Raw genomic sequence first — 13,443 nt, 5'->3', positions numbered from 1 at the left:
GCCTACGGGTCTAAGGCAGAGAATATTCACGCCGACGCCCTCTCCAGAGTGACATATGAATGGCCTGATCATGACCGCGATGAAGATTTTGAGGCAGATGAGATCCCTAGCTTCCGAAGTTTCGTGGGACCACTGGTCGCGGCGCAGGGACAGATCGGAGAGACTTTGGAAGAACAAGTGCTAGGGCGGCCAAGAGATGACTGGGTCCGACTTCAACAGACTGACAAAGAAGTTGCTCAATTAGGTCAATGGGTGGCTTTGAGGCAGGTCCCCAGTCGAGAGGAGAGGAGTACCCTGTCCCCGGGAGTGCTGAAAATGCTGGGACAATGGGAGAGACAGGCTGATGTGCCGACAAGTACAGCTACTGCCAGAGTTCGGGACCACCTGGCAAGTGGTGATCCCAGAGAAGTTGGCCAGAGTAGTGGCTAAAGAGGCTCATGAATGAGGGGCTCACTTCGGACCAGAGAAGACGTTTCAGTGGTTGCAGAGGTTGGTGTATCACCCCCGACTGCGAGCAACAATAGAAGACACTTGTCGAAGATGCCGGAGCTGTGAGCTGGTTAAGCCCCCGGAGCAGCGGGTCCCCATACATGCCATTGTGACTTCTGCCCCCTTGGAGGTGCTGATGATCGACTATTTGACTGTTGACCGGCATATCTCGGGTATGAACATTGGCTGGTAATGACAGACCACTTCACAAAGTTTATGGTGGTGACCCTGACTAGAGATCAGACCGCCGAATCAGCTGCGGAGGCCATCTGCCGAGACTTCATTTGGGTGTACGGCTGCCCAAAGAGGATCCATTCCGATCAAGGCGCCTGCTTCCAGGGCCGGGTGATGGAAGAGCTGCATCGGTTGTACAGGATTACTCCTTATCACCCTCAAGGAAATGGGGCCTGTGAACGCTTTAATCGGACACTGATTCAAATGCTCCGCACATTGGAGGAAGATCGGAAAGTGCGATGGCCTGAGTTTGTAGCCGAGCTGGTGTGGGTCTACAACAACCGAGTGAATAGTACGATGGGGTTCACTCCTTATACCTTACTGTTCTAGCAAAAGGGGCGAGAAATTACCGAGTTAGAGCTGGACCCCGAGGAGGACTACCCACGGACGGGGTTGTCTTCCTGGGTCCGAGAATACCGGCATCAACTGCAGACCCTCCGACGGTTGGTATGTAACGACAGGAACGCCGGTCGAATGTGTATTAGGAATACGGCGCTGCTATGAATGACTCCGACCTTGTATAGTGGCAAATAACTTTCTTTATACTGGTCACAAAAATTGACAGGGTTAAACAATTCTACAAAATATGGGCCACAACAGCCACTAACACAAAATACAAGTTATGCAGCCTGAGAGAGCTCAAGTGCCAATCTCGCGGGAATGAGCCAAACTACCCCTGGGCTTTGCCGCACCCACGCTTATTCAGTACAGGGCCTACCCAGGATGTTACCGCGGACATGGCACGTGGTCCTCCCAGGAATATAACCTTACACCCCCCTCCCACACTAATACAATGGGATCTGGGTACCCTTGTTTTCCCCTTAGAGAACACTCATATATATTTAACCAACGCGTTACCTATACAGTGTACAGTTTCTCTTCTTACAAGAGCAAAGAGAAATCTCTCAATCTTAATACATATGCAAACAGTTAACAAACTAAACCTTTAATTAGACCTGATCTCCGGCCACAAGGTTTGATCAGCTTCTCCTTCTTACCAAGCTCTCCAGCTCATCCAGGTGTAAACAGGAATTAGAATCAATCTCAGTCTCAAAGTGTAGTTCACAACAGGGCTCCTTTGTAGTATCCACGTGCACAGAGTCTTTGTGTACCAGATCCTTCACAATCTCTGGATCAAGACTGATCAGTCCATCAGCAGTGATATACACCAGGCAGTTCTCAGCACTACTGGAATCACTAACTAGCTTTCCCTAACTGACTACACAGTTGGTGACAGGTCACATATCTCAGTTACTCACAAGTCACAGCTTCTTCTTGGACACACCGTCTGGCTGCAGTCCGTACAAGCTCTCCACCGTCACTCAGCATTCAGACGCATGTCGCCTTCTCAGAGAGCTTCCTGGATCTCTCTTTCCCGGGCTTTTTACAGATCCCTGGGCTTTCTCTTTACTTCTTTTTTGCTGACCCCTAATGGCCGGACTAAGTCATTGCAGGAGAAATTTACACTGTCATAAATATGAGCTCATTACTAGAAAGACATGTCAACATGTTACACTCCACGCCACTTACAATTTGGCATCCCGACAAATGGTTTCATACCACTCATATGTAACACACACTCCTCAGGATTATATTGTATCGGGGGAACACCAGCTGTGCTCCTCTCTGATCTCCGCAAACCAGTACCTGCCGAGCTCGATGGAGGGTCCACCGCATCTAGTGGAACAGTAACATCAGGGGCGGTGTCTGGAACACCTGGAACTTGCGCTATCGGACTCTGCATGTCTGATGGTCTCACCCCGAAGTCATCCCAACAGTCACATTTAACATTGCTCGGTGCAACTGCCGTAGGTGGCGCAGGTGACTCAGGGTGACAGGCAGGTGTGTCGGACATACATCTCTTTAGCCAGTTCCAGTGCATTGTGCGACAGGGTCCAATGCACCCTTCAGGAACCACTGTGTACACACTTCCCCCTGGGAATGCCCTTTCCACTACTGTGTAGGGCGTTTCCTCCCACCTGTCTCTCAGCTTCCTTCCTGGACGCGTGACTCGCACTAGCACCTTATCACCCACCCGGAACTCATCTTGGTGCACCGGCCCCCAATCTCGGTGAGGATGATCCTGCACACGGTCTTTTACTATCCGGTGGATTTCACGCAACCTTCGGCGATGATCCTGGACCCACTCACTGGCTGTACGATATTCTGGTTCATCGGGTACAGTGAGACTAAGTTCTTCAATCTCTCGCCCAGGCCGACCGAACATCATCGCGTACGGAGTGAATCCTATGGTGCTATGGACCCGATTGTTATAGGCCCACATAAGTTCTGGGAGGAACTCAGTCCATCGCTCCTTCTGCCTCTGTTCAAGCATTCTCAGCATCAGGAGCAAGGTTCGGTTGAGCCGTTCACAGGCCCCATTTCCCTGCGGATGGTAGGACGTTGTCCGGGATTGCTGAATCCCATAGACTTGTAGCAATTCCATTATGAGCTGACCTTGGAAGCAAGCACCTTGATCTGAATGTATCCTTTGAGGACACCCATAAACCTGGATGAAATGCTTACAAATTGCCTCCACTGCAGACTTAGCAGTCTGATCCTTGGTGGGGACAGCGACGGCAAACTTAGTAAAGTGATCAGTCATGACCAGACATGACTGATGACCACTTCTGGCGTACCCAATTGACAAATAATCCACCATTAGCACTTCCAGTGGGGCAGACGTCACCATTGTCTGGACAGGAGCCCTCTGCTCTGGGGACTTATTCAGCTCACATGCCCGGCACCTACCACACACCTCTCTCACAACTTCTTCTAAGCCAGGCATGTACACATACCGGTGCAGCCAACGATAAGTCTTCTCAGGCCCGAAATGTGCACCCCGCGTATGAGCTTCCTGGGCAATGTCCGGAGCCACTGAAGCTGGATTTACTACCTGCCAACTGTACCCCAGCTCCGCTGCTATGTAGATCCAGCGATACAGTATCCCCTCCGCTATGACCAATCGATCCCACTGCCTTAGCAGCTTTTGTCCTTCGGCACCCAGCCGGCCTCTTGCTCTCCCATCGGGCCAGGACTTTTGACTCAGCCATTTCTTTACTCGTGACAGTTCGGAGTCTGCGTCCTGTAACTCAGCCCACTCTTGACGAGTCTTGCCCAGCAACGTGGCGACCCATGTCACCACCCCACTTGAACGTGCCACGTCCACGAACACAGTCAATCGCCTCAAATCGGGGATCTCAGTATCCTCGAGGTCTTCATCCACTCCATGCTCGGGTGCACCTCGGGTCACTCATGATAATGCGTCAGCATTGAAGTTCTCTTTACCCGAACAGAACCGAATCCGGTAATTAAACATGGACATCCGAGCTACCCATCTCTGCTCCAGGGCTCCAAGCTTAGCGTTTTCCAAGTGGGCAAGCGGATTATTGTCCGTCATCACGAGAATCTCAGAACCAGCCAGATACTCTGCAAACTTCACAATTATGGCCCACACCAGGGCCAACATCTCCAGATTAAACGAGCTGTAATTGTCCGGATTTCGCTCAGTGTCCCATAGAGACCGGCTAGCATACGCGATGACCCTCTCACGCCCATCTTGTTCTTGGGCTAACACAGCTCCCAGACCATGGAGACTTCCATCCGTGTACAGGGTGAACAGTTGGTCAAAGCGAGCATGCGCCAATAAAGGTGCCTGTACAAGGGCGGCCCTGACCCGATCAAATGCCTGTTGCTGTCGGTCAGTCAACCGAATTGGCTGATTCTTGGGCCCCTGTGCCGTCCCTGTCAACAACTCATTCAGTGGTTCAGCCACCTCAGCAAAGTCCTTCACAAACCGACGGTAGTACCCAGCTAAACCAAGGAACGCTCGTACTTCTCTCACGGTCTTGGGACGGGGCCACCCCTGAATGGCCTCAATTTTACTCGGTGCTGGTCGCACACCCTCAGCAGACACTACATGCCCCAGATACTCGATCTGTGTCTGGAACAAGTGACATTTCTTTGGCTTGATCTTAAGTCCATTGTCTCTCAGTCGGTGCAACACTTGCCGGAGCTTCTTCAGGTTGTAGTCGAACGAATCTCCAAATATAATTACATCATCCAAATAGATCAACACTTACTCGAAATTGTAATCGCCCAAGCAGTATTCCATTAACCGCTGAAATGTTCCTGGAGCATTGGTCAGTCCGAAGGACATTTGATTAAATTCGTACAGTCCCACTGGCAAGATGAATGCTGTCTTCTGCCGATCTAGAGCTGCCACAGGCACCTGCCAGTAGCCGCTGGCCAGGTCAAGAGTGGAGAAGTGGAGAAGTACTTTGCCTTTCCCAGGGCAGACAGGGATTCCTCGATCCGGGCAAAGGGTAGGAGTCACGTACTGTGTGCGCATTCAGCTTACGGTAATCAACACAAAACCGTATGGTCCCATCCTTTTTCCGGACCAGCACGACCGGTGCGGCCCAAGAACTTTGACTCGGCCGGATCACCCCATTATCCAGCATCTGCGCCAGCATTCCTTTGACCTCCTAATAAGACTCGGTGGGATCTGGCGATATTTCTCCCGAATTTGGGGGGTGTTTCCCGTGGGTATCTCGTGCTCCACAGCCTTGGTGCAACCAAAGTCTTCATCTCCCCTGGAGAAGGCAGCCTGATATTCCCACAGCACAGCCTCCAGTCTGCGAGCCTGTTCGGGAGTCAACTGGGACTCATCCACTCCCATGATTTCCATAATCCTTCTGCCATTCCACTCAGGCGTGGGGGATTCTTCAGCTGTCGTCTGCATCGACAAGGTAGAGGCGTTCCGGCGGTCTGCCCTCAGTGTGAACTGGCTTTTGGGGATGACTCCTTCAACACACACATACACATCAGCCAGCTTCGTGCCCACTGCCAGAGTCACCTCATGATTCTGCAGATTCAGACATCTCACTGGTACACTTCAATCTTGCACAATGGCCAATGTTCGGGCTATCATCGGGCTATCCGTATCTTCTGACCGTCCCAACAGTTCCAGAATCACCTCCACACCATTCATTTTCCTGTGCGTCCCTACCGGCATCAACACAAGCTTCTCTTGACCCGAAGCGATTACAACGGCAGACCCGCGTGGGACATACACCGCTCCCACTGCGCTTCCTTCAGCCAAACTCTTTTGAATGCCGCATGAACGGACCACCTGTTGCAGGGCTCTCTGAGTGGCTTTGTGGGGTGTCGCTCATTTCCAGTATCTCGGACCATCGCGCTCAAACAAAAGGGAGTCCAGTTCTCTCAGGATATTCATTCCCAGAACCACCGGGAGATTCGGCCTCGCCTGAGTCTTCACAAGCACAACTCCTTTGGTTCTTAACTCCTGGCCGCACAGCTGTACTCTCATCCAAGCGATGCCTGTGACTGGAATTTCTTCATTATTAGCGGCCTTCAACCTTAGCAGGTGTCCCGACTCCGTTTTGACAGTCTCTTCGAAGTGCATCTTGAAAAATTCCATCGGCATGGTCATCACCTCCGATCCGGTATCCACCAAGCACGCCACCTTCTCTCCTGCAAACTGCACATCCAACGTGGGACTCTCTGCAATCAGATCCTCGGAACAGACATTGGGCGCTGATTTTCGTTCCTGCCTCGCCGTATGCCCAACTACAGCGAGGGCCTCTCTTTTACCGATGGCAGGACTTCAGCTGGCAGACTCCTCGGGTAGTACCGCTGCATATGCCCCAGTTCTCGGCATCGCCAACATTGAACTGGTCTTCTTGCCCTACCTCCGGATGCCTCAGGTCTAGGAGCAGTCGGCGTCCTTCCTGAGGTATAGGGGGTTGACCATAAAGGGGAATAGAGGGGTTCGTCAAGGCTGAGCATATCGGAGGCGCCCCCCGAACTTGCATCTGTTGTACCTGTTCCGTCAGGTTTTCTACGGTTTTCTGCAAGGCAGCCAACTGTGCCTGAACAGGGTCTGGTCTTGGCTCTCTTGTGTTAGCCACTTTCAGGCTACTCCACTGCAAAGCAGGCTTCACTTCCAAAGTCCGTGCTACCGCCTCTTCCTGTATTTCGGCATAGGTGACACCAGGGGAGTAGGGGGGTGGAGTACTACAGCCAACGCGGCAGCACCTTCCACGCTACTGTCACCATTCATGGCGAGCACCGTATCCTGCCGACTACGCCAAGATGTATCGACCGGAACGCCGGTCGAATGTGCTATGAATGACTCCGACCTTGTATAGTGGCAAATAACTTTCTTTATACTGGTCACAAAAATTGACAGGGTTAAACAATTCTACAAAATATGGGCCACAACAGCCACTAACACAAAATACAAGTTATGCAGCCCGAGAGATCCCAAGTGCCAATCTTGCGTGAATGAGCCAAACTACTCCTGGGCTATGCCGCACCCACCCTTATTCAGTACAGGGCCTACCCAGGATGTTACCGTGGACGTGGCACGTGGTCCTCCCAGGAATATAACCTTACACCCCCCTCCCACACTAATACAATAAGATCTGGGTACCCTTGTTTTTCCCCTTAGAGAACACTCATATATTTAACCAACGCATTACCTATACAGTGTACAGTTTCTCTTCTTACAAGAGCAAATAGAAATCTCTCAGACTTAATACATATGCAAACAGTTAACAAACTAAACCTTTAATTAGACCTGATCTTCGGCCACAGGGTTTGATCAGCTTCTTCTTCTCACCAAGCTCTCCAGCACGTTCAGGTGTAAGAAGGAATTAGAATCAATCTCAGTCTCAAAGTGTAGTTCACAACAGGGCTCCTTTGTAGTATCCACGTGAACAGAGTCTTAGTGTACCAGATCCTTCACAATCTCTGGATCAAGCCTGACCAGTCCATCAGCAGTGATATACACCAGGCAGTTCTCAGCACTACTGGAATCACTAACTAGCTTTCCCTAACTGACTACACAGTTGGTGACAGGTCACATATCTCAGTTACTCACAAGTCACAGCTTCTTCTTGGACGCACCGTCTGGCTGCAGTCCGTACAAGCTCTCCAACGTCACTCAGCATTCAGACGCATGTCGCCTTCTCAGAGAGCTTCCTGGATCTCTCTTTCCCGGGCTTTTTACAGATCCCTGGGCTTTCTCTTTACTTCTTTCTTGCTGACCCCTAATGGCCGGACTAAGTCATTGCAGGAGAAATTTACACTGTCATAAATGTGAGCTCAATACTAGAAAGACATGTCAACATGTTACAGGTACAACAAAAGTTTCGGGAGCTCAAGCATCATGAGACATTGCCTCTTCGAGGGACAGCTCTGAGGCCCAGTGAGCGGGTGTTGGTTCGAGACTGGCGGCCCCAAGGCAAATTGAGTAGGTAGTGGGAACAGACCCTGCACCGAGTGAAGTGCAGGTTTGGAGCTGAAGGACCTATTTCTGAAGTTCAGCCTGAGGGGGCTGAAGGAGCCCCTACCAGAGTGGTTCATTGTAGTATGCTGCGGCCATGTCTGTGTAAAGATGACGAGGATGAAGAATAATCACCTGCTTCTAGAGAGGGTCCTGTCACAGTTGCCCCAAGCCACCATGTGGATGAAGAAGAATTGTTGATTCTACCTCCGAGCCCCAGCACTCGATTACCTGCAGTCCCCAGTGCGGGCGGCGAGGAAACACCATCGGTTAAAGCCACCGGGCAGGCGGAGATTGGGAATCCAAGTGTCCTTGCACCCCCCATCAGTCAAACTGAGTTACGCCGGTCAGAATGGACAACAGCAGGAGTGCCTCCTCACCGTTGTGGACAAGATCAATTTATACGGTAACGTATCGTCCAGAAAGTCCAAGAATGTGAACGTTTGGTGAAGGAACTCTCGCCCGTGGAATGGCGAGTTAAAGGAGAGCGGGAGTGTAAGGGGGAAGACCTGGGTGTAAGTACTTTCAAAACAAGGGATCCAGAACTGCCGGCGCTGTGTCTCTTGTTGCAGGGGAAAGACAGACTGCGAGACAGGAGTCAGGTGACCGAGAAGCTGGGGGTGTGTCCACAGAGAGAGATGAGGAGTCAGGTGACTGGGGAGCTGAGCTCGTGTCTAGGAAGAGGGTGGAAAAGGAGTTTTTTGCGCGGGAAAAGCGGCAGTTGACAGTGGGAGTCAAGCCCGATTAGAGGGAGAAGAGATGCAGGATCCCTGGAGCCAAGCAAGTGAGGTGAACTGTTATGGACTAGTGGTTCAGCGGGTCAAACCGGAGACCGCCCACTGCTGCCAGAAGACGGAGCATTGTTTAGGTGGGGAAGCCGGAAGAAAGCAACACCGGCACCAGCCGGCAACTGCCTTGTGAGGAGCAAGAGTCAGCTAAGTGAAAAAACTGCTGATTACAACCGTGTCGACTCTGCTACATCTAGCCCAACTGTGGATTTTCAGTTAGAGCATATTACTTGCTACTTCCCTTGTTGTCCCCATATTTCCCCTGTTACTCCCTGCGTGAAGATTGACCCTGTTACAGTAAATCCCCCTTGTTTATTAACCCTGTACTGGCTGCTCTGTGTTCCTGTGCCACTGCATCTAAAGTACGTGTGTTACATCTCCTTAGAACTCTCCACGTAATCATAATAAGGAGTGATATTATGGAAAACAAATGTCGCCACTTCACTGCCTGCACTCATACCAGCAATTTCTAAGGACTGTAAATATCTTTTGCATTATTTCTTGCAATGATTTGATTTATAGCATTACTTATATCCTGAAATTGATTATACGGTCTTGGCCAAAAGTTTTGTCCACCCTTGAAATTGATCCAGAAAATGAAATCTTTCTCCCAGAAAATTATTGCAATTACACATGTTTTGTTATACACATGATTATTTCCTTTGTGTGTATTGGAACATCACGAAAAAACAGAGACGAAAAAGGCAAATTGGACATAATTTCACACAAAATGTCAAAAATGGTCTGGACAGAATTGTTGGCACCAAAATGTATACAATTCTGGGTTACATTTTTTTTTAGGGAAGCGGAGTGATTGAGAAATTGCAATCCTGTAATTTAAACTTTTCTTTCAGCATTGACTGTTTTGGTTAGTTAATGTTATATTTTGATAGTTCAGACTTTTACATACATGGAAATTGCAAAGATGCTATTTTTTAATTATTGTACCATTTTTAATGAGGAAAATAAGGGTGATTAGATTTTATCTTTAAACTTTTTTTTTTTTACTTTTATTTTTTAGTCCCTTTAGGGGACTTGAACTTGCAATCGTATCATCACCTTGTTCTATGTTCTGAAATGCTGTTATATTGATGCATTGATATACTGTATACTTTGCATGTATACAAGACATTTTGGTAATACAATGTATATCTTATCAGAGCAATAGGATTCCTTCTTCACTTATGAGCCACCGCGCCCCCTTCCCGCCTCATCATTAACTGTGAAAATCTGCTGAAATTTATCTTGGTCAGAACTAGATACAGTAGATTGACTTTACAATGAGGGATCAGATTATAACTGCCTATTAAAGTCTACAGAGAGGGGAATGGGAGAAGGGAGAAACACAATAGGAGACAAGGCAGAGGCACAGACACACACAGAGCAATACTGCTGCTTGGAGGTGATCTCTCTCACTCCAGAGCTGGATTCACAGCTTCTCTGCATAGTCCGAGTGTATAATGTCCTCCATGCTGCTGCATCTGAACATTTATTACACAGAGACAGGAGACCAGAAATCACTCATGTCTGTGTGTACTGTGTATAGGAGACATCATAGCAGCTAGTCTTCATCCAGTAGCTCAGAGACAACTGAAACTTAGAAAAGGAGCCGGCAGAGGAGAAAACGTGAAAAATGCAGGATGTAAGACAGATAATGACCAAAAATAGTGTCATTTCTTATGTACATACACATAAGAAAAAGTCACCTGAAAAGAAGATTAAACTTTAGGTTTTACACCTGGTCCACAAAGAAATATATATAAAATCTCTTGTTTTTTTAGCCCATTTGCAAAATTTTCCATATGTCCCCACCTTGTTGCAGTGTGTATTTTGTTCTGTCGAACTGTAAAATTACAGCACACTTGAAAATAGAAAATGCTATCTTCACATAAATATACAGAGTACTACTTTGCATTCAAAATGTATTTTTTATGTAGTTCGTGTTGTTACAGTACAGGATTATGCAGCAATAATCTTAAACCAGAGCTCTCAATCACATTGCTAAAGTTGTTTTAGCAAGTTAATTTTTTTCATTCTAATGTACAATGAAAACTTTGTCATCAGCATCCATTTTTTACGTTTTCTTAATTACCTTTGGATATTGTACTTATAGCAGCTATCAAGGGACTTTTTTAATGCACCATCTCTTTATAGTGGAGACTATTATGGCAGGCAATCTTTTCCCCTGGGCTGTCCCAAGCACCTGCCTTTTAGGCCATGCTGGTGAAGTTTAATGATAACTATTTTATTATTAATAACTTTTTATTTACATAGCTTTAACGATTTAGTGCAAAGCAGGAGGTATAATTTGGCTGAGTGAGAGGCCTCTGATAGAAAGTCAAAAGCAGAACGTTTCTCCTTGTGGAGAAGGACATGCCAGCGTAAGGAGACTTTTAGGCCTTTCAAAGCTCCTTTGGGAAGTTAAATATGCAACTTCCTCTTCAGAGAGGAAGAACTCGTGCAGCCTATTTTGGGCAGAAATCCTCGAAGTCAATGTTGAACCTGTCGCAAGCCAAGCCACATGACTTAGGATAAAAATTCAAACCGAAACCTCCATTTTCAGACACATGCTTTGGGGTGTTTGCCCTTCATCAGTGTTAAGCAGTAGGTCTTATTTAGCTGGGTGAGAGGTGTCTGAAAGGGTTTATGTTTCTCCTTGTGGAGTGTGCCAAGTCAGCATAAGGAGACTTATAGGCTATGTGATGCTCCTTTTGTAATTTAGATATGTAAATATCTTCTTCATAGAGGAAGAGGACTAGAATACTAGTGCCACTTATTGGGATAGCAATCCTAAAAGTCAATAAAAAAAATGGTTGAACACACACGAAAAACAGACATGTGAATTGGGGCTTTATAATGAGTTATGCCTCTGTATATACAGTACAGACCAAAAGTTTGGACACACATTCTCATTTAAAGATTTTTCTGTATTTTCATGACTATGAAAATTGTACATTCACACTGAAGGCATCAAAACTATGAATTAACACATGTGGAATTATATACTTAACAAAAAAGTGTGAAACAACTGAAAATATGTCTTATATTCTAGGTTCTTCAAAGTAGCCACCTTTTGCTTTGATGACAGCTTTACACACTCTTGGCATTCTCTTGATGAGCTTCAAGAGGTAGTCACCGGAAATGGTCTTCCAACAATCTTGAAGGAGTTCCCAGAGATGCTTAGCACTTGTTGGCCCTTTTGCCTTCAATCTGCCATCCAGCTCACCCCAAACCATCTCGATTGGGTTGAGGTCTGGTGACTGTGGAGGCCAGGTCATCTGGCGTAGCACCCCATCACTCTCCTTCTTGGTCAAATAGCCCTTACACAGCCTGGAGGTGTGTTTGGGGTCATTGTCCTGTTGAAAAATAAATGATGGTCCAACTAAACGCAAACCGGATGGAATAGCATGCTGCTGCAAGATGCTGTGGTAGCCATGCTGGTTCAGTATGCCTTCAATTTTGAATAAATCCCCAACAGTGTCACCAGCAAAGCACCCACACACCATCACACCTCTTCCTCCATGCATCACGGTGGGAACCAGGCATGTAGAGTCCATCCGTTCACCTTTTCTGCGTCGCACAAAGACACATTGGTTGGAACCAAAGATCTCAAATTTGGACTCATCAGACCAAAGCACAGATTTCCACTGGTCTAATGTCCATTCCTTGTGTTCTTTAGCCCAAACAAGTCTCTTCTGCTTGCTGTCTGTCCTTAGCAGTGGTTTCCTAGCAGCTATTTTACCATGAAGGCCTGCTGCACAAAGTCTCCTCTTAACAGTTGTTGTAGAGATGTGTCTGCTGCTAGAACTCTGTGTGGCATTGACCTGGTCTCTAATCTGAGCTGCTGTTAACCTGCGATTTCTGAGGCTGGTGACTCAGATAAACTTATCCTCAGAAGCAGAGGTGACTCTCGGTCTTCCTTTCCTGGGGCAGTCCTCATGTTAACCAGTTTCTTTGTAGCGCTTGATGGTTTTTGCAACTGCACTTGGGACACTTTTAAAGTTTTCCCAATTTTTCGGACTGACTGAACTTCATTTCTTAAAGTAATGATGGCCACTCGTTTTTCTTTACTTAGAATATGTATTATGGCTAGAAAAAGCAGCTAACAGTCTATTCAGTAGGACTATCAGCTGTGTATCCACCAGACTTCTGCACAACACAACTGATGGTCCCAACCCCATTTATAAGGCAAGAAATCCCACTTATTAAACCTGACAGGGCACACCTGTGAAGTGAAAACCATTTCCGGTGACTACCTCTTGAAGCTCATCAAGAGAATGCCAAGAGTGTGCAAAGCAGTCATCAAAGCAAAAGGTGGCTACTTTGAAGAACCTAGAATATAAGACATATTTTCCGTTGTTTCACACTTTATTGTTAAGTATATAATTCCACATGTGTTAATTCATAGTTTTGATGCCTTCAGTGTGAATGTACAATTTTCATAGTCTTGAAAATACAGAAAAATCTTTAAATGAGAAGGTGTGTCCAAAATTTTGGTCTGTACTGTATAACTAAGGCAAAGTTTTATCCCTTGGAAATAAACAATGGAGGATCCCATACAAGAATGGCAAAAAGAGATGTGAAACATTGATACTGAAAATATATTAGATGATGATTATA

General features: G+C 47.2%; 1 protein-coding gene across 2 annotated transcripts in view; it reads left to right on the top strand.

Moving 5' to 3' along the window:
- PRKCG (protein kinase C gamma) overlaps positions 1-13,443 on the top strand; it is an 881,135-nt gene that overhangs the window by 550,779 nt on the left and 316,913 nt on the right. The window lies entirely within an intron of this gene.

The sequence above is a fragment of the Phyllobates terribilis genome, unplaced genomic scaffold (assembly GCF_046119375.1).
Source record: "Phyllobates terribilis strain yellow unplaced genomic scaffold, ASM4611937v1 Scaffold_12__6_contigs__length_324123572, whole genome shotgun sequence".
NCBI classification, from domain to species: Eukaryota; Metazoa; Chordata; class Amphibia; order Anura; family Dendrobatidae; genus Phyllobates; species Phyllobates terribilis.
Note: the sequence above shows the minus strand (reverse complement) of the source record. Positions and strands in the feature narration are given on the sequence as shown.